Source organism: Lepidochelys kempii, chromosome 2 (assembly GCF_965140285.1).
Source record: "Lepidochelys kempii isolate rLepKem1 chromosome 2, rLepKem1.hap1, whole genome shotgun sequence".
Classification (NCBI taxonomy): Eukaryota; Metazoa; Chordata; order Testudines; family Cheloniidae; genus Lepidochelys; species Lepidochelys kempii.
The window spans coordinates 22,833,371-22,854,208 of NC_136381.1; the positions used below are offsets into that span (position 1 = coordinate 22,833,371).

A 20,838-nucleotide genomic window follows, 5' to 3' on the forward strand; every position below is an offset into this window, starting at 1 on the left:
TGCCCTGTTTTGCTGTAAGAGTTAACAGTGAGAGATTGCTAGTCCCACGTCAGTGGGTGGGTTTGTGCAAATTAGGAGCGTACAGGAAAACCAGCAAGAGGAAGGCGGCTGCAAGACTTGTCTGTCTTTGAACAGAATTGTGTGTTAAGGGTTCTTGCTTTGAATTCTTCCACGGGAGTCATTTTGGGGAAGGGTTCCTCACTTAGAGTTACCTAGTTATGGTGTTTGTTGCGTGTCTGGGAGCTCGTCACGGTGAGGTAGAAAGCGGTGGGCGCAGAGGTGTGCGGTGCGTCGCAGACTCTCAGCATCGCTTCTCGGCTCCTTGGAGCTCAGATCAAGTGTAGTATCTGTTCTTATCAGTTTGATATCTGATATGTCCTTTATTTAAGGACTGTATATTAAATTGATTTTTGGAACAGGGGGCTGGACTAGGAGCTTGCTCTGCCCACCCCATGCATTGACCTGGTATTGCAGTGTCTCCAGGAACGGTGCATCTCCTTTTGGGGAGAATGTTCTGGTTTGAAAAGTAGAAAGAGTTTTACTGTGATGATGCTTCTTTAAAGCAGATTTTTTTCAAGTAGTTGAAAAATCTGAAATCTGTACCGCTGTGGTTTCTACAGATGTAGGGTTCTCTGTCTCACTAGAGGATTGTTTGAGAAGCTGGGATCCTTCTTTCTGCTGTGAGTCTTTTCAACAGTAATGAGGGACAAATGCTTTCCAGACTGTGGGGCTGTTGGGGAGTCGGTTGTTTGTTTGTTTGTTTGTTTTGGGAGGAGCGGGGCGGGGATCAGTAATATTTGAGGTCACACGTATCTCAACAGCTGTGTGAGTTACACAGACTTCTCCCCACCCAGCCCATGTCCCATGTGTCTTGGTTTGTCAGATCGAGACAAGGCACTAGGTGTCACGCTGCGCCCGGCACACAGGGGTCCCAATCCTGATTTCCCCCCCCACCCCCGAACCTACTGTAATGTAAACGCTAAATAATAATCCTTAACTTCTCAGCGTTGCCACCCTGTGAGTCAGACTCCCCAAAATCACGAGATTGGCTTAAAAATCATGAGGATTCTTAAAAAAAAAAATGTAATGTGGGTTCTCTTTATTTCCCTTCCGGTTTCTGAACCAGGCAAGATAGAAACTTACCTTTCTAGTGCAGCCAGGGCTCCAGAGAGCAGGAGCCCCGGACACCCAGGGCTGGCAGACAGCAGGGGGCTCCTCGTGGTTGTGTGTTCCAGACTTCCATTTCACCAACCAAGTATCAAATGTGAACTCCACTAGAACAGCCTTAACATGGAGTCACAGACAGCCCCCTTGGGCACCCTGAATCCATCTTGCCACCCAGGTGAGCCTGCCTTTGTGACAGATGGTCCCTTGCACCAAAAACCATAACAATATTCCGGTCCCTCGGACTGGTCACTCAGCCAGCTGAATTGCACCTCAGATCTCAAACCGAAGACAATGTTCGTGGCCAATCCTATAATAAACTAGCTAAATCTTTCCGAACTAGGAAAAGAAATAAGAAATTATTTACCAGGTTAAAGCAGGGAAACATACACACAAAGGAGTTACAGTCTGAGGTTTCAAAAAGTAGTAGAAGCTGCTGGAACATGCAAGCTCTGTAGATCCTTTAGGGTTAACCCTAGCCAAACAGCCGGGATCCCTTGCTTATGCTTATGCTTGTAAGGCATGCCATCCCCCTGAAGTCCAAGCAGCACAGGGACAACAGTGTCTTCTCGACAGGGATTTTTATTCCATTCCCCCCAGAGCTGATGGGGCAAGTGTTTGTGCAGGTCTCCGCCTCCTCGTGGGTGGGGGTGTGAGGCGGAGCAATCAACCAAGCCTTTTGTCCACGGGTGATCCACAGTGGCTTGTCTGATGTCTCAGGGTCTTCTCTTGGTGGAAAGGAGATGACTCCTCTTCTGGTAAACTAGCATTTCACACTTGGGAATGCTTCTCTCCTGACTGGTGGCGGCCAGGGGGTTTACAGTTTTAGAGCCAAGGCTTATATATCACCTTATAACGTGGGATACAGATATTATAGGTGAGAAGAATGCATGCAGCAACTCACCAGCTTTTCATAAAGTCTAAACACGAAACACATTTTTATAAAAATAATGCCCGTTTTAACAACACTAACACACAGGTGAGCAAGACTAGTTTCCAGCCATGCATTTGTCACTTTTCTAGGGGCCTTGGCATAAGCTGGCACCTGGTCTGCCAGTGTCAGAGAAGAGGATCTTCCCTCTTATCCCCAGGGGTCCCCCAGGGGTCTGTACTGGGACCAGTACCGTTCAACTTATTCATAAATGACCGGGGGAAAGGGGTAAACAGTGAGGTGGCAAAATTTGCAGACGATACAAAACTACTCAGAATAGTTAAGGCCAAAGCAGACTGCCAAGAGCTACAAAGAGCTCTCGCAAAACTGGGTGACTGGGCAACAAAATGGCAGAGGAAAGTCAGTGTTGATCAATGCAAAGTAACGCACACTGGAAAACATAATCCCAGCTATACCTATAAAACGATTGGGGGCGGGGGAGGGGGAGGGGAAGGGTCTAAATGAGCTGTTACCACTCAAGAAAGAGACCTAGGAGTCATTGTGGACAGTTCTCTGAAAACATCCACTGAATGTGCAGTGGAGTGTTGGGAATCATTAAGACAGGGATAGATAATAAGACAGAAAATACCTGCGTGCTGATGCGGTCGCCCCATCTCAAAAAAGGCATATTGGAATTGGAAAGATTCAGAAAAGGGCAAGAAAAATGATGAGGGGGTATGGAACAGCTTCTGTATAAGAAGAGATTCTTAAGATTGGGCCTTTTCAGCTTGGAAAAGAGCCGACTAAGAGGGGATACGATGGAGGTCTATAAAATCATGACTGGCGTGGAGAAAGTAAATAAGGAAGTGTTATGTACTCCTTCTCATAATACAGGACCTAGGGGTCACCAAATTAAATTTACAGGCAGCCGGTTTAAAACAAACAAAAGAAAGTATTTCTTCACACAACACACAGTCAACCTGGGGAACTCTTTGCCAGAGGACGTTGCGAAGGCCAAGAACATAACAGGTTTCAAAAAAGAACTAGATAAATTCATGGAGGATAGGTCCATTGATGGCGCTCAGCCAGTGGTATCCCTAGCTAACCCCTATTTGCCAGAAGCTGGGAATGGGCGACAGGGGATGGATGATTGCCTGTTCCGTTCATTCCCTCTGGGGCCCCTGGCATTGGCCGCTGTCAGAAGACAGGATACTGGGCTAGATGGACTTTTGGTCTGACCCAGTTTGGCCGTTCTTACGCGCTTATCCCATAACCACTTAAGTTTTCTTTTAGAGCCTTCGGTGAGGGACCCCGTCAAAGGCTTTCTGAAAATCCCAGTTCGCAGTATCGACTGAATCATCCTCATCCACATGCTTGCTGAGATCCTCAAAGAATTCTAGAAGATTGGTGAGGTAGGAGTGCCCTTTACAAAAGCTGTGTTCACCCTTTCCCAATACATCCTGTTTATCTGGGTGCCTGATCATTCTTTACTACCAATTTGCCTGTGACTGAAGTTAGGCTCAGCAGCCTGCAATTGCCAGGGTCGCCCCTGGAGCCCATTTTAAAAATTGGCATTACATTAGCTACCTGCCAGTCGTCTGCAACAGAGGCTTGCTTCAGTGGTAGCTTGCGTACTACGGCTAGTAGTTGTGCAATTTCATCTCTGAGTTCCCTCAGAACTCGTGGTCGAATGCCATCTGGTCCTGGTGACTTATTCCTGTTTAATTTAACGATTTGTTCTAAAACCTCTTATACTGGGATGGGACTTCAGATTTGTCACCCAATAAGGACAGCTCCGATGTGGGACTCTCCCTCCCGTCCTCTGCAGTGAAGACAGCTGCAAAGAATTCATGAAGCTCCTTTGCAATGGCCTTGTCTTCCTAGAGTGCTCCTTTGTCAGCTAGTGGCCCCACCGCCTCTTTGGCAGGCTGCCTGCTTCTGATGTACTTTAAAACATTCTTATGGTTAGCTTTTGTGTCGTTAGCACGTTGCTTCTCAGATTCTTTCTTGGCCTGACTTGTTATACTTTGACACTTACCCGGCCAGAGTTCGTGCACCTTCCTATTATCCTCACTAGGCTTTGATTTCCAAATTTTGAAGGATGACTTTTGGCCTCTAACGGCCTCCATTACTCTGCCGTTTATGGTGTCCGCCAGGCTGAGCTGGCAGCGCGGCCGGGGCCGGTCCAGTGCCAGGACGGGGAATCACTCCGTTCTCTCGGGAGTGGTGCGATTAGCCAGGTCAGGGTCTGCCCCCAACCCTGGCCAGACTCCCTCAGGACCACTTGCCTGGAGATAGGATGACCATATGTCCCCGTTTGGCTGGAGCAGTTCCCTTTTTAAGCTCTGTTCCGGCCATCCTGCCTTTTTTTTTTTTTCTTCTTCCCTTTTTTGACAAAAACGGCCATTTATCCCGTTTGCTCTTGCCAACTGATGAGTTGGCAAGAGCAAATAAGCAAATGCCCAGTTTACCAAAAAAGTCCGGTGCGACCCCCTAGCGGGGCGTGGAGGAACGTGCGTGTGTGTGTGTGTGTGTGGGGGGGGGGGGGAAGAGTGGCGACACGAGGTGTCAGGCAGCAGGGCTTGTCGGGGGCGGGGCCCTAGCCCTAGCCCTAGCCCCAGGTAGAATGGAGCTGGGGGGGGGGGGGAATAGGGGCCAGCCCCAGCCCCTGGCAGCGGTGTGGGGAGGGTGTCAGCCCCAGATCCTGGCAGTGGTGGGGGGAGCCGGGGCGAAGGAGGGGTCAGCCCCTGGCTGCGGTGTGGGGAGCTGTGGGGGAGGGGTCAGCCTGTGGGAAGGAGCTGCGGTATAGCACTTGCATAGGCTTTCTTTGCCCTGTTTTGCTGTAAGAGTTAACAGTGAGAGATTGCTAGTCCCACGTCAGTGGGTGGGTTTGTGCAAATTAGGAGCGTACAGGAAAACCAGCAAGAGGAAGGCGGCTGCAAGACTTGTCTGTCTTTGAACAGAATTGTGTGTTAAGGGTTCTTGCTTTGAATTCTTCCACGGGAGTCATTTTGGGGAAGGGTTCCTCACTTAGAGTTACCTAGTTATGGTGTTTGTTGCGTGTCTGGGAGCTCGTCACGGTGAGGTAGAAAGCGGTGGGCGCAGAGGTGTGCGGTGCGTCGCAGACTCTCAGCATCGCTTCTCCGCTCCTTGGAGCTCAGATCAAGTGTAGTATCTGTTCTTATCAGTTTAATGTCTTTTATTTTGCTATAAACAGATCGCAACACATGTGCTGTAGATGGATTCCCCAGCTGCCCTTCTTGAGAAAATCGATGCTGCCCTGGAGGTATATGCTAGCGCTGCTGCTTTCGAAGAAAATCCTTCTCTTGCTACCGAGACATCGTCAGCTGCTCTGTGTACCACCGCTGCTGTTGCTCCACAGAAGGCCCCTCAAGCAGCGACTACAAAGAAAACCCTCGGTGCCTCCAGGACACTACGGACCAGCAGCACGAAAAGGAAGGCCGGCGACTGCCCGAAGGACCCCCTCCGAGATGCTGTTCCAGACAGATCCCGCACCCAGAGGCCAGCCTGTCGAGACATCACCGCCAGAAGGAACATCCCCGCCGCTCCCCAGCAGCGCCAGCCACCGAGGGCAAGCCCCCCCGCCTTACAGCAGCTGCTGACCAAGAGCCCCCCCGCTCTCCAGCAACACCAGCTGCCACTGAAGAGCCCCCCCCACCCCGCCACTGCAAGAGGCTCCGAGGGCAAGCCCCCCCGCCTTACAGCAGCTGCTGACCAAGAGTCCCCCCGCTCTCCAGCAACACCAGCCGCCACCGGAGAGCCCCCCCACCCCGCCACTGCAAGAGGCTCCCAGGCAACCACCTCCCACCCCCGCAGCTGCCCAGGTCGTGGAGGGTGGCCCCACTCCTCTACACACCAGCAAGAGAGGAATCTCCGCTGATGGGACCAGCACCTCTCCAGAGACCACCCAGAGGGTCACCAGCATCTTACCAGATGCCTGCCCAGCCTCCGAAACTACCCAAAGAGTCAGCAGGCCCCTGCCAGATGCCCCCCCAGCCGGACCTCTCGACCCCACTCGCCCGCGCCGGGATGAACCAGCCAGCGATACTGCTGGTGCCACCGGCACCCCCCCGCTGCAAGGTAATGAGGACACCGTCTACCTGCAGTACCCCCTCGCGGCGGACGCGCTCATCTGCCCCATCTGCTTCCCTCCCCGAAGTTTCCACCTCCTTGGTGGAGTCACCAGGCACCTAAAGCGATGCCACAACAAGCGGGTCGCCTTCAGCTGTGCCCTCTGCAGCCTGCCCTTCGAGACACAGAAACAATGCAAGGCGCACCAAGTCACCTGCAGGAAGCGCTCCAAAGGAACCGCACGGCCTCCTGCCCCGGCTCCCAGCCCTGCCGCTGTGCGCCGCCCCACCGCTCCTGAGCCGCAACAAAGAACAGCGATGGTGCAAGCTGCCGTCAAGAAGGCTGCCCCCGTCGCCAGACCAGCGCAACAGGGTGCTGCGATCGAGAAGGTGCCTGCTGCCGCGGGAAATGCCACCCAGGTCCTCGGCAGCAGGAGGCCCGTCTCACCTTCCCACGTCGCCAGGCAAATCTCCATACTGAGACGGCTCAGCACTACCTCGCCCCCGGCCCAGCACGTTCCCGTCCCCAGACGGATCAGTGCCCCCTCGCGCATAGCGGCTCGAGATCCTGTCGCCGGAAGAGCCAGAGCCACACCTCAGGCCGCCCTGCGAACCCCAACCGCCGGAGGAGCCCGAGCCGCGCCTCAGTCTGCCCTGCAAACTCCAGCAGCCGAGGGAGCCAGTGCCCAGCCACAGGCCGCTCAGCAAGCTCCACGCACTACTGGAGAAACCAACCCCGCAGCCACAGAAAACCACCGGGCCCTCCTCACCAGACAGCCCAGCACGACCCCCGAGTCCATCCTGCGGGACGCTGCCAACAGCGGATCTCACGTTCCAGCAGCAGCCGCCCAAGCACCAGCCACCCCTAGGAGGACCAGCAACGTCCCGGCAATCCCCGAGCCGGACCGCGTCCCTCCGACCACTAGTAACGCCAGCATCCCGCCGGAGATTCCGCCCCAGCCCCCAACCGAAGGGAACGATGGCTCGCGGGATGGACGGCGGGTCGACTGTGCGGGTGACGAGTCTGCTTCAGACAAGGTCGAGGACCATGAGGGCCAGCAGCCGGTGGAGAGGGCTGCCACTCCGTGGCAGACTGCCTGGACCGCGGAGCTAAGAGCGACAGCTTCCTTCGACGACTTTGACCTCCTCGTAGACAGACTCACCCAAGAACTGTCTGCAGAAACCGCTCCCAGGAGACGTCCCACCCAGGAGAACGCCCCACCTGCCCACAGACCGCCTGCTCCAAACCCCAACACCACCGCCAGGGGAACCAGAAGGAGAGGCGCCAACTGCCGCTACGATCCAGCAGCGGCTTCAAGGATCCAGAAGCTGTACCGGGCAAACCGCCCCAAAGCCATGAGAGAGATCCTCGACGGGCCCTCGCCCTACTGCACGATCCCACCCGAACGCCTCTACAGCTACTTCAAGGATGTATTCGACCACACAGCCCAGGACGGTGCGCTGCGCCCCGAGTGCCTCCGCCCCCTGCCCCGTGTCGACGAAGCGGGCGCCCTGGAAGCTGACTTCACGCCCAAGGAAGTGTTGGCCAGGCTCTCAAAAACAAAAAACACAGCTCCCGGGAAAGATGGCATCCGCTACAGTCTCCTGAAAAAGCGAGATCCCGGCTGCCTGGTCCTCGCCACGCTCTTCAACCAGTGCAAGCGTTTCTGCCGGACTCCCAGCTCCTGGAAAAAGGCCATGACGGTTCTGGTGTACAAAAAGGGTGAGCGCGATGACCCCAGCAATTGGAGGCCCATCTCCCTCTGCTCCACGATGTACAAGCTCTATGCCAGCTGCCTGGCGTCCAGGATCACGGAGTGGTCAGTGCGTGGGGGGGCCATCAGCTCCACCCAGAAAGGCTTCATGTCCTGCGAGGGCTGCTACGAACATAACTTTGTCCTCCAAACCATCATCGATACGACCAGAAGGGCGCGGAGGCAGGGTACGATAGCATGGCTGGACCTGGCCAACGCCTTTGGGTCCATGCCCCACCACCACATCTTTGCCACGCTCCAGGAGTTTGGGATGCCAGAGAACTTCCGCCGGGCGATCCGAGAGATGTACGAGGGATGCAGCACCACCATTCGCTCGGTCGAAGGAGAGACAGCCGAGATCCCGATCCGGTGCGGAGTCAAGCAGGGCTGCCCCCTCAGCCCCATCATCTTTAACCTCGCCATGGAGCCGCTGCTGCGAGCGATCTCCAAGGGCGCAGGCGGCTTCAACCTCCACGGCGAGAGGGTGAGTGTCCTGGCTTACGCGGATGACCTGGTCCTGACCGCAGACGACCCAGAGAACCTCCAGCGTATGCTAGATGCCACCAGTCGAGTTGCCGATTGGATGGGGCTCCGCTTCAATGCGAAGAAATGCGCATCCCTCCACATAGATGGCAGCAAAAGGGACTCCGTGCAGGGGACGGAATTCCAGATTCAGGGCGAGCCCGTCATCCCCCTGGCAGAGGGGCAGGCCTACCGACACCTCGGCACACCGACGGGTTTCCGTGTCCGCCAGACGCCCGAGGACACCATCCAAGAGATCCTACAGGATACCGCCAAGATCGACACCTCCCTGCTAGCACCGTGGCAAAAGATAAACGCCCTGAACACCTTCCTGATCCCCCGCATCTCGTTCGTCCTGAGGGGCTCCGCCGTGGCAAAGGTACCCCTCAACAAGGCGGACAAGGTCATCCGGCAGCTGGTGAAGAAGTGGTTATTCCTTCCCCAGAGAGCCAGCAACGAGCTGGTCTATATCACCCACAGGCACGGCGGTGCCAATGTCCCCCGCATGGGTGACCTGGGTGACATCGCAGTGATCACCCACGCCTTCCGCCTGCTGACGTGCCCCGACGCCACGGTAAAGAGCATCGCAGCGAAAGCCCTCCACGACGTAACGCAAAAGCGGATCGGTAGAGCCCCGTCCAGCCAAGACACCGCCAGCTTCCTGAGCGGTTCCCTGGACGGCGAATTCGGCCGAGATGGGGGCGACATCGCTTCGCTGTGGTCCCGCGCCCGCAACGCCACGCGCCGCCTGGGGAAACGCATCGGCTGCCGCTGGGAGTGGTGTGAGGAGCGCCAGGAGCTGGGTGTCCTGGTGCCACAGATCGGGTCCGAGGGCAACACCATCGTCACCCCGAGCGCCAGGGGCCTGCTGGAAAGGACCCTGAAGGCAGCCACCCACTCGCTGTACGTAGAAGCCCTGAAGCGCAAGCCGGACCAGGGAAAAGCCTTCGAACTGACCAGCAAGTGGGACGCCAGCAACCACTTCCTCGCCGGGGGCGGCTTCACCCGCTTCGCCGACTGGCGGTTCATCCACCGCGCCCGGCTCAACTGCGTCCCGCTCAACGGAGCCGTCCGCCACGGGAACCGAGACAAGCGTTGCAGGAAGTGCGGCTACTCCAACGAGACCCTGCCCCACGTCCTGTGCAGCTGCAAGCCCCACTCCAGAGCCTGGCAGCTGCGCCACAACGCCATCCAGAACCGCCTGGTGAAAGCCATCTCACCTAGCCTGGGGGAGGTCGCCGTGAACTGCGCCATCTCCGGTACCGACAGCCCGCTACGACCCGACGTGGTCGTCACCAACGAAACCCAGAAAAAGATCATCCTCGTCGACATTACGGTCCCTTTCGAGAACAGGACCCCGGCCTTCCGAGAAGCTCGAGCTCGGAAACTGGAAAAATACGCCCCTCTGGCCGACACCCTGAGAGCGAAGGGCTACGAGGTGCAGCTGGACGCCCTGATTGTCGGAGCCCTGGGCGCTTGGGACCCCTGCAACGAGCGTGTGCTGCGGACCTGCGGGATCGGTAGACGCTACGCACGACTCATGCGGCGCCTCATGGTCTCGGACACCATCCGATGGTCCAGGGACATCTATATCGAGCACATCACCGGCCACCGACAGTACCAGGAGGAGTGAGCCGGTACGACACTGTGCACACACTGTGGGAAAGAGACTGAGAGGCCTTCCCCATCGGACCGTATGAACTGGAACCGTAAACCCGCTGAACATTAAACCCCACCATATGAGGGTAGACCCATCCCCACCCCCGTATTCACTCACTATACCCGGCATACCGAATGTAGCTGTTGTGTGGATAACTTACCCCATATCCCGATGTCTGTACTCTGACCGGTTAAACTTTTCCCCCAGTCGGGGAATTTGCAGATTATTATGTGATCCTTGCTCCACCAGCTCCTAAATCGCATTTTGCACCCCTCGATAATCTGTACCTTATCCCCTGACGACCAGAAACTCCTATGCTTGAACTCTGTACCGTTCCTTATTTCAACATTATCTCAAATAAAATTATTAAATCTGTTCTTATCAGTTTGATATCTGATATGTCCTTTATTTAAGGACTGTATATTAAATTGATTTTTGGAACAGGGGGCTGGACTAGGAGCTTGCTCTGCCCACCCCATGCATTGACCTGGTATTGCAGTGTCTCCAGGAACGGTGCATCTCCTTTTGGGGAGAATGTTCTGGTTTGAAAAGTAGAAAGAGTTTTACTGTGATGATGCTTCTTTAAAGCAGATTTTTTTCAAGTAGTTGAAAAATCTGAAATCTGTACCGCTGTGGTTTCTACAGATGTAGGGTTCTCTGTCTCACTAGAGGATTGTTTGAGAAGCTGGGATCCTTCTTTCTGCTGTGAGTCTTTTCAACAGTAATGAGGGACAAATGCTTTCCAGACTGTGGGGCTGTTGGGGAGTCGGTTGTTTGTTTGTTTGTTTGTTTGTTTGTTTGTTTTGGGAGGAGCGGGGCGGGGATCAGTAATATTTGAGGTCACACGTATCTCAACAGCTGTGTGAGTTACACAGACTTCTCCCCACCCAGCCCATGTCCCATGTGTCTTGGTTTGTCAGATCAAGACAAGGCACTAGGTGTCACGCTGCGCCCGGCACACAGGGGTCCCAATCCTGATTTCCCCCCCCACCCCCGAACCTACTGTAATGTAAACGCTAAATAATAATCCTTAACTTCTCAGCGTTGCCACCCTGTGAGTCAGACTCCCCAAAATCACGAGATTGGCTTAAAAATCATGAGGATTCTTAAAAAAAAAAATGTAATGTGGGTTCTCTTTATTTCCCTTCCGGTTTCTGAACCAGGCAAGATAGAAACTTACCTTTCTAGTGCAGCCAGGGCTCCAGAGAGCAGGAGCCCCGGACACCCAGGGCTGGCAGACAGCAGGGGGCTCCTCGTGGTTGTGTGTTCCAGACTTCCATTTCACCAACCAAGTATCAAATGTGAACTCCACTAGAACAGCCTTAACATGGAGTCACAGACAGCCCCCTTGGGCACCCTGAATCCATCTTGCCACCCAGGTGAGCCTGCCTTTGTGACAGATGGTCCCTTGCACCAAAAACCATAACAATATTCCGGTCCCTCGGACTGGTCACTCAGCCAGCTGAATTGCACCTCAGATCTCAAACCGAAGACAATGTTCGTGGCCAATCCTATAATAAACTAGCTAAATCTTTCCGAACTAGGAAAAGAAATAAGAAATTATTTACCAGGTTAAAGCAGGGAAACATACACACAAAGGAGTTACAGTCTGAGGTTTCAAAAAGTAGTAGAAGCTGCTGGAACATGCAAGCTCTGTAGATCCTTTAGGGTTAACCCTAGCCAAACAGCCGGGATCCCTTGCTTATGCTTATGCTTGTAAGGCATGCCATCCCCCTGAAGTCCAAGCAGCACAGGGACAACAGTGTCTTCTCGACAGGGATTTTTATTCCATTCCCCCCAGAGCTGATGGGGCAAGTGTTTGTGCAGGTCTCCGCCTCCTCGTGGGTGGGGGTGTGAGGCGGAGCAATCAACCAAGCCTTTTGTCCACGGGTGATCCACAGTGGCTTGTCTGATGTCTCAGGGTCTTCTCTTGGTGGAAAGGAGATGACTCCTCTTCTGGTAAACTAGCATTTCACACTTGGGAATGCTTCTCTCCTGACTGGTGGCGGCCAGGGGGTTTACAGTTTTAGAGCCAAGGCTTATATATCACCTTATAACGTGGGATACAGATATTATAGGTGAGAAGAATGCATGCAGCAACTCACCAGCTTTTCATAAAGTCTAAACACGAAACACATTTTTATAAAAATAATGCCCGTTTTAACAACACTAACACACAGGTGAGCAAGACTAGTTTCCAGCCATGCATTTGTCACTTTTCTAGGGGCCTTGGCATAAGCTGGCACCTGGTCTGCCAGTGTCAGAGAAGAGGATCTTCCCTCTTATCCCCAGGGGTCCCCCAGGGGTCTGTACTGGGACCAGTACCGTTCAACTTATTCATAAATGACCGGGGGAAAGGGGTAAACAGTGAGGTGGCAAAATTTGCAGACGATACAAAACTACTCAGAATAGTTAAGGCCAAAGCAGACTGCCAAGAGCTACAAAGAGCTCTCGCAAAACTGGGTGACTGGGCAACAAAATGGCAGAGGAAAGTCAGTGTTGATCAATGCAAAGTAACGCACACTGGAAAACATAATCCCAGCTATACCTATAAAACGATTGGGGGCGGGGGAGGGGGAGGGGAAGGGTCTAAATGAGCTGTTACCACTCAAGAAAGAGACCTAGGAGTCATTGTGGACAGTTCTCTGAAAACATCCACTGAATGTGCAGTGGAGTGTTGGGAATCATTAAGACAGGGATAGATAATAAGACAGAAAATACCTGCGTGCTGATGCGGTCGCCCCATCTCAAAAAAGGCATATTGGAATTGGAAAGATTCAGAAAAGGGCAAGAAAAATGATGAGGGGGTATGGAACAGCTTCTGTATAAGAAGAGATTCTTAAGATTGGGCCTTTTCAGCTTGGAAAAGAGCCGACTAAGAGGGGATACGATGGAGGTCTATAAAATCATGACTGGCGTGGAGAAAGTAAATAAGGAAGTGTTATGTACTCCTTCTCATAATACAGGACCTAGGGGTCACCAAATTAAATTTACAGGCAGCCGGTTTAAAACAAACAAAAGAAAGTATTTCTTCACACAACACACAGTCAACCTGGGGAACTCTTTGCCAGAGGACGTTGCGAAGGCCAAGAACATAACAGGTTTCAAAAAAGAACTAGATAAATTCATGGAGGATAGGTCCATTGATGGCGCTCAGCCAGTGGTATCCCTAGCTAACCCCTATTTGCCAGAAGCTGGGAATGGGCGACAGGGGATGGATGATTGCCTGTTCCGTTCATTCCCTCTGGGGCCCCTGGCATTGGCCGCTGTCAGAAGACAGGATACTGGGCTAGATGGACTTTTGGTCTGACCCAGTTTGGCCGTTCTTACGCGCTTATCCCATAACCACTTAAGTTTTCTTTTAGAGCCTTCGGTGAGGGACCCCGTCAAAGGCTTTCTGAAAATCCCAGTTCGCAGTATCGACTGAATCATCCTCATCCACATGCTTGCTGAGATCCTCAAAGAATTCTAGAAGATTGGTGAGGTAGGAGTGCCCTTTACAAAAGCTGTGTTCACCCTTTCCCAATACATCCTGTTTATCTGGGTGCCTGATCATTCTTTACTACCAATTTGCCTGTGACTGAAGTTAGGCTCAGCAGCCTGCAATTGCCAGGGTCGCCCCTGGAGCCCATTTTAAAAATTGGCATTACATTAGCTACCTGCCAGTCGTCTGCAACAGAGGCTTGCTTCAGTGGTAGCTTGCGTACTACGGCTAGTAGTTGTGCAATTTCATCTCTGAGTTCCCTCAGAACTCGTGGTCGAATGCCATCTGGTCCTGGTGACTTATTCCTGTTTAATTTAACGATTTGTTCTAAAACCTCTTATACTGGGATGGGACTTCAGATTTGTCACCCAATAAGGACAGCTCCGATGTGGGACTCTCCCTCCCGTCCTCTGCAGTGAAGACAGCTGCAAAGAATTCATGAAGCTCCTTTGCAATGGCCTTGTCTTCCTAGAGTGCTCCTTTGTCAGCTAGTGGCCCCACCGCCTCTTTGGCAGGCTGCCTGCTTCTGATGTACTTTAAAACATTCTTATGGTTAGCTTTTGTGTCGTTAGCACGTTGCTTCTCAGATTCTTTCTTGGCCTGACTTGTTATACTTTGACACTTACCCGGCCAGAGTTCGTGCACCTTCCTATTATCCTCACTAGGCTTTGATTTCCAAATTTTGAAGGATGACTTTTGGCCTCTAACGGCCTCCATTACTCTGCCGTTTATGGTGTCCGCCAGGCTGAGCTGGCAGCGCGGCCGGGGCCGGTCCAGTGCCAGGACGGGGAATCACTCCGTTCTCTCGGGAGTGGTGCGATTAGCCAGGTCAGGGTCTGCCCCCAACCCTGGCCAGACTCCCTCAGGACCACTTGCCTGGAGATAGGATGACCATATGTCCCCGTTTGGCTGGAGCAGTTCCCTTTTTAAGCTCTGTTCCGGCCATCCTGCCTTTTTTTTTTTTTCTTCTTCCCTTTTTTGACAAAAACGGCCATTTATCCCGTTTGCTCTTGCCAACTGATGAGTTGGCAAGAGCAAATAAGCAAATGCCCAGTTTACCAAAAAAGTCCGGTGCGACCCCCTAGCGGGGCGTGGAGGAACGTGCGTGTGTGTGTGTGTGGGGGAGGGGGAAGAGTGGCGACACGAGGTGTCAGGCAGCAGGGCTTGTCGGGGGCGGGGCCCTAGCCCTAGCCCCAGGTAGAATGGAGCTTGGGGGGGGGGGAATAGGGGCCAGCCCCAGCCCCTGGCAGCGGTGTGGGGAGGGTGTCAGCCCCAGATCCTGGCAGTGGTGGGGGGAGCCGGGGCGAAGGAGGGGTCAGCCCCTGGCTGCGGTGTGGGGAGCTGTGGGGGAGGGGTCAGCCTGTGGGAAGGAGCTGCGGTATAGCACTTGCATAGGCTTTCTTTGCCCTGTTTTGCTGTAAGAGTTAACAGTGAGAGATTGCTAGTCCCACGTCAGTGGGTGGGTTTGTGCAAATTAGGAGCGTACAGGAAAACCAGCAAGAGGAAGGCGGCTGCAAGACTTGTCTGTCTTTGAACAGAATTGTGTGTTAAGGGTTCTTGCTTTGAATTCTTCCACGGGAGTCATTTTGGGGAAGGGTTCCTCACTTAGAGTTACCTAGTTATGGTGTTTGTTGCGTGTCTGGGAGCTCGTCACGGTGAGGTAGAAAGCGGTGGGCGCAGAGGTGTGCGGTGCGTCGCAGACTCTCAGCATCGCTTCTCCGCTCCTTGGAGCTCAGATCAAGTGTAGTATCTGTTCTTATCAGTTTAATGTCTTTTATTTTGCTATAAACAGATCGCAACACATGTGCTGTAGATGGATTCCCCAGCTGCCCTTCTTGAGAAAATCGATGCTGCCCTGGAGGTATATGCTAGCGCTGCTGCTTTCGAAGAAAATCCTTCTCTTGCTACCGAGACATCGTCAGCTGCTCTGTGTACCACCGCTGCTGTTGCTCCACAGAAGGCCCCTCAAGCAGCGACTACAAAGAAAACCCTCGGTGCCTCCAGGACACTACGGACCAGCAGCACGAAAAGGAAGGCCGGCGACTGCCCGAAGGACCCCCTCCGAGATGCTGTTCCAGACAGATCCCGCACCCAGAGGCCAGCCTGTCGAGACATCACCGCCAGAAGGAACATCCCCGCCGCTCCCCAGCAGCGCCAGCCACCGAGGGCAAGCCCCCCCGCCTTACAGCAGCTGCTGACCAAGAGCCCCCCCGCTCTCCAGCAACACCAGCTGCCACTGAAGAGCCCCCCCCACCCCGCCACTGCAAGAGGCTCCGAGGGCAAGCCCCCCCGCCTTACAGCAGCTGCTGACCAAGAGTCCCCCCGCTCTCCAGCAACACCAGCCGCCACCGGAGAGCCCCCCCACCCCGCCACTGCAAGAGGCTCCCAGGCAACCACCTCCCACCCCCGCAGCTGCCCAGGTCGTGGAGGGTGGCCCCACTCCTCTACACACCAGCAAGAGAGGAATCTCCGCTGATGGGACCAGCACCTCTCCAGAGACCACCCAGAGGGTCACCAGCATCTTACCAGATGCCTGCCCAGCCTCCGAAACTACCCAAAGAGTCAGCAGGCCCCTGCCAGATGCCCCCCCAGCCGGACCTCTCGACCCCACTCGCCCGCGCCGGGATGAACCAGCCAGCGATACTGCTGGTGCCACCGGCACCCCCCCGCTGCAAGGTAATGAGGACACCGTCTACCTGCAGTACCCCCTCGCGGCGGACGCGCTCATCTGCCCCATCTGCTTCCCTCCCCGAAGTTTCCACCTCCTTGGTGGAGTCACCAGGCACCTAAAGCGATGCCACAACAAGCGGGTCGCCTTCAGCTGTGCCCTCTGCAGCCTGCCCTTCGAGACACAGAAACAATGCAAGGCGCACCAAGTCACCTGCAGGAAGCGCTCCAAAGGAACCGCACGGCCTCCTGCCCCGGCTCCCAGCCCTGCCGCTGTGCGCCGCCCCACCGCTCCTGAGCCGCAACAAAGAACAGCGATGGTGCAAGCTGCCGTCAAGAAGGCTGCCCCCGTCGCCAGACCAGCGCAACAGGGTGCTGCGATCGAGAAGGTGCCTGCTGCCGCGGGAAATGCCACCCAGGTCCTCGGCAGCAGGAGGCCCGTCTCACCTTCCCACGTCGCCAGGCAAATCTCCATACTGAGACGGCTCAGCACTACCTCGCCCCCGGCCCAGCACGTTCCCGTCCCCAGACGGATCAGTGCCCCCTCGCGCATAGCGGCTCGAGATCCTGTCGCCGGAAGAGCCAGAGCCACACCTCAGGCCGCCCTGCGAACCCCAACCGCCGGAGGAGCCCGAGCCGCGCCTCAGTCTGCCCTGCAAACTCCAGCAGCCGAGGGAGCCAGTGCCCAGCCACAGGCCGCTCAGCAAGCTCCACGCACTACTGGAGAAACCAACCCCGCAGCCACAGAAAACCACCGGGCCCTCCTCACCAGACAGCCCAGCACGACCCCCGAGTCCATCCTGCGGGACGCTGCCAACAGCGGATCTCACGTTCCAGCAGCAGCCGCCCAAGCACCAGCCACCCCTAGGAGGACCAGCAACGTCCCGGCAATCCCCGAGCCGGACCGCGTCCCTCCGACCACTAGTAACGCCAGCATCCCGCCGGAGATTCCGCCCCAGCCCCCAACCGAAGGGAACGATGGCTCGCGGGATGGACGGCGGGTCGACTGTGCGGGTGACGAGTCTGCTTCAGACAAGGTCGAGGACCATGAGGGCCAGCAGCCGGTGGAGAGGGCTGCCACTCCGTGGCAGACTGCCTGGACCGCGGAGCTAAGAGCGACAGCTTCCTTCGACGACTTTGACCTCCTCGTAGACAGACTCACCCAAGAACTGTCTGCAGAAACCGCTCCCAGGAGACGTCCCACCCAGGAGAACGCCCCGCCTGCCCACAGACCGCCTGCTCCAAACCCCAACACCACCGCCAGGGGAACCAGAAGGAGAGGCGCCAACTGCCGCTACGATCCAGCAGCGGCTTCAAGGATCCAGAAGCTGTACCGGGCAAACCGCCCCAAAGCCATGAGAGAGATCCTCGACGGGCCCTCGCCCTACTGCACGATCCCACCCGAACGCCTCTACAGCTACTTCAAGGATGTATTCGACCACACAGCCCAGGACGGTGCGCTGCGCCCCGAGTGCCTCCGCCCCCTGCCCCGTGTCGACGAAGCGGGCGTCCTGGAAGCTGACTTCACGCCCAAGGAAGTGTTGGCCAGGCTCTCAAAAACAAAAAACACAGCTCCCGGGAAAGATGGCATCCGCTACAGTCTCCTGAAAAAGCGAGATCCCGGCTGCCTGGTCCTCGCCACGCTCTTCAACCAGTGCAAGCGTTTCTGCCGGACTCCCAGCTCCTGGAAAAAGGCCATGACTGTTCTGGTGTACAAAAAGGGTGAGCGCGATGACCCCAGCAATTGGAGGCCCATCTCCCTCTGCTCCACGATGTACAAGCTCTATGCCAGCTGCCTGGCGTCCAGGATCACGGAGTGGTCAGTGCGTGGGGGGGCCATCAGCTCCACCCAGAAAGGCTTCATGTCCTGCGAGGGCTGCTACGAACATAACTTTGTCCTCCAAACCATCATCGATACGACCAGAAGGGCGCGGAGGCAGGGTACGATAGCATGGCTGGACCTGGCCAACGCCTTTGGGTCCATGCCCCACCACCACATCTTTGCCACGCTCCAGGAGTTTGGGATGCCAGAGAACTTCCGCCGGGCGATCCGAGAGATGTACGAGGGATGCAGCACCACCATTCGCTCGGTCGAAGGAGAGACAGCCGAGATCCCGATCCGGTGCGGAGTCAAGCAGGGCTGCCCCCTCAGCCCCATCATCTTTAACCTCGCCATGGAGCCGCTGCTGCGAGCGATCTCCAAGGGCGCAGGCGGCTTCAACCTCCACGGCGAGAGGGTGAGTGTCCTGGCTTACGCGGATGACCTGGTCCTGACCGCAGACGACCCAGAGAACCTCCAGCGTATGCTAGATGCCACCAGTCGAGTTGCCGATTGGATGGGGCTCCGCTTCAACGCGAAGAAATGCGCATCCCTCCACATAGATGGCAGCAAAAGGGACTCCGTGCAGGGGACGGAATTCCAGATTCAGGGCGAGCCCGTCATCCCCCTGGCAGAGGGGCAGGCCTACCGACACCTCGGCACACCGACGGGTTTCCGTGTCCGCCAGACGCCCGAGGACACCATCCAAGAGATCCTACAGGATACCGCCAAGATCGACACCTCCCTGCTAGCACCGTGGCAAAAGATAAACGCCCTGAACACCTTCCTGATCCCCCGCATCTCGTTCGTCCTGAGGGGCTCCGCCGTGGCAAAGGTACCCCTCAACAAGGCGGACAAGGTCATCCGGCAGCTGGTGAAGAAGTGGTTATTCCTTCCCCAGAGAGCCAGCAACGAGCTGGTCTATATCACCCACAGGCACGGCGGTGCCAATGTCCCCCGCATGGGTGACCTGGGTGACATCGCAGTGATCACCCACGCCTTCCGCCTGCTGACGTGCCCCGACGCCACGGTAAAGAGCATCGCAGCGAAAGCCCTCCACGACGTAACGCAAAAACGGATCGGTAGAGCCCCGTCCAGCCAAGACACCGCCAGCTTCCTGAGCGGTTCCCTGGACGGCGAATTCGGCCGAGATGGGGGCGACATCGCTTCGCTGTGGTCCCGCGCCCGCAATGCCACGCGCCGCCTGGGGAAACGCATCGGCTGCCGCTGGGAGTGGTGTGAGGAGCGCCAGGAGCTGGGTGTCCTGGTGCCACAGATCGGGTCCGAGGGCAACACCATCGTCACCCCGAGCGCCAGGGGCCTGCTGGAAAGGACCCTGAAGGCAGCCACCCACTCGCTGTACGTAGAAGCCCTGAAGCGCAAGCCGGACCAGGGAAAAGCCTTCGAACTGACCAGCAAGTGGGACGCCAGCAACCACTTCCTCGCCGGGGGCGGCTTCACCCGCTTCGCCGACTGGCGGTTCATCCACCGCGCCCGGCTCAACTGCGTCCCGCTCAACGGAGCCGTCCGCCACGGGAACCGAGACAAGCATTGCAGGAAGTGCGGCTACTCCAACGAGACCCTGCCCCACGTCCTGTGCAGCTGCAAGCCCCACTCCAGAGCCTGGCAGCTGCGCCACAACGCCATCCAGAACCGCCTGGTGAAAGCCATCTCACCTAGCCTGGGGGAGGTCGCCGTGAACTGCGCCATCTCCGGTACCGACAGCCCGCTACGACCCGACGTGGTCGTCACCAACGAAACCCAGAAAAAGATCATCCTCGTCGACATTACGGTCCCTTTCGAGAACAGGACCCCGGCCTTCCGAGAAGCTCGAGCTCGGAAACTGGAAAAATACGCCCCTCTGGCCGACACCCTGAGAGCGAAGGGCTACGAGGTGCAGCTGGACGCCCTGATTGTCGGAGCCCTGGGCGCTTGGGACCCCTGCAACGAGCGTGTGCTGCGGACCTGCGGGATCGGTAGACGCTACGCACGACTCATGCGGCGCCTCATGGTCTCGGACACCATCCGATGGTCCAGGGACATCTATATCGAGCACATCACCGGCCACCGACAGTACCAGGAGGAGTGAGCCGGTACGACACTGTGCACACACTGTGGGAAAGAGACTGAGAGGCCTTCCCCATCGGACCGTATGAACTGGAACCGTAAACCCGCTGAACATTAAACCCCACCATATGAGGGTAGACCCATCCCCACCCCCGTATTCACTCACTATACCCAGCATACCGAATGTAGCTGTTGTGTGGATAACTTACCCCATATCCCGATGTCTGTACTCTGACCGGTTAAACTTTTCCCCCAGTCGGGGAATTTGCAGATTATTATGTGATCCTTGCTCCACCAGCTCCTAAATCGCATTTTGCACCCCTCGATAATCTGTACCTTATGCCCTGACGACCAGAAACTCCTATGCTTGAACTCTGTACCGTTCCTTATTTCAACATTATCTCAAATAAAATTATTAAATCTGTTCTTATCAGTTTGATGTCTTTTATTTTGCTATAAACATATCGCAACACATGCACCGTAGATGGATTCCCCAGCTGCCCTCCTTGAGAAAATCGATGCTGCCCTGGAGGTATATGCTAGCGCTGCTGCTTTAGAAGAAACTCCTTCTCCTGCTACCGAGACATCGTCAGCTGCTCTGTGTACCACCGCTGCTGTTGCTCCACAGAAGGCCCCTCAAGCAGCGACTACAAAGAAAACCCTCGGTGCCTCCAGGACACTACAGACCAGCAGCACAAAAAGGAAGGCCGGCGACTGCCCGAAGGACCCCCTCCGAGAT

General features: G+C 55.6%; 2 non-coding genes and 2 pseudogenes across 2 annotated transcripts; all 4 read left to right on the top strand.

The window, feature by feature from the left end:
* The first annotated feature begins 306 nt into the window (after nt 1–306).
* On the top strand, nt 307–499 carry LOC144930277 (U2 spliceosomal RNA). Its single transcript, XR_013635463.1, has one exon. It is a non-coding gene; the product is annotated as a U2 spliceosomal RNA (small nuclear RNA).
* A 4,670-nt stretch (nt 500–5,169) lies between these two features.
* On the top strand, nt 5,170–5,264 carry LOC144930279 (U2 spliceosomal RNA; annotated as a pseudogene).
* A 5,131-nt stretch (nt 5,265–10,395) lies between these two features.
* Nucleotides 10,396–10,586, top strand: LOC140908037 (U2 spliceosomal RNA). The gene has a single exon (XR_012157742.1). It is a non-coding gene; the product is annotated as a U2 spliceosomal RNA (small nuclear RNA).
* Nucleotides 10,587–15,255: 4,669 nt separating this feature from the next.
* On the top strand, nt 15,256–15,350 carry LOC140908044 (U2 spliceosomal RNA; annotated as a pseudogene).
* Nucleotides 15,351–20,838: the final 5,488 nt, after the last annotated feature.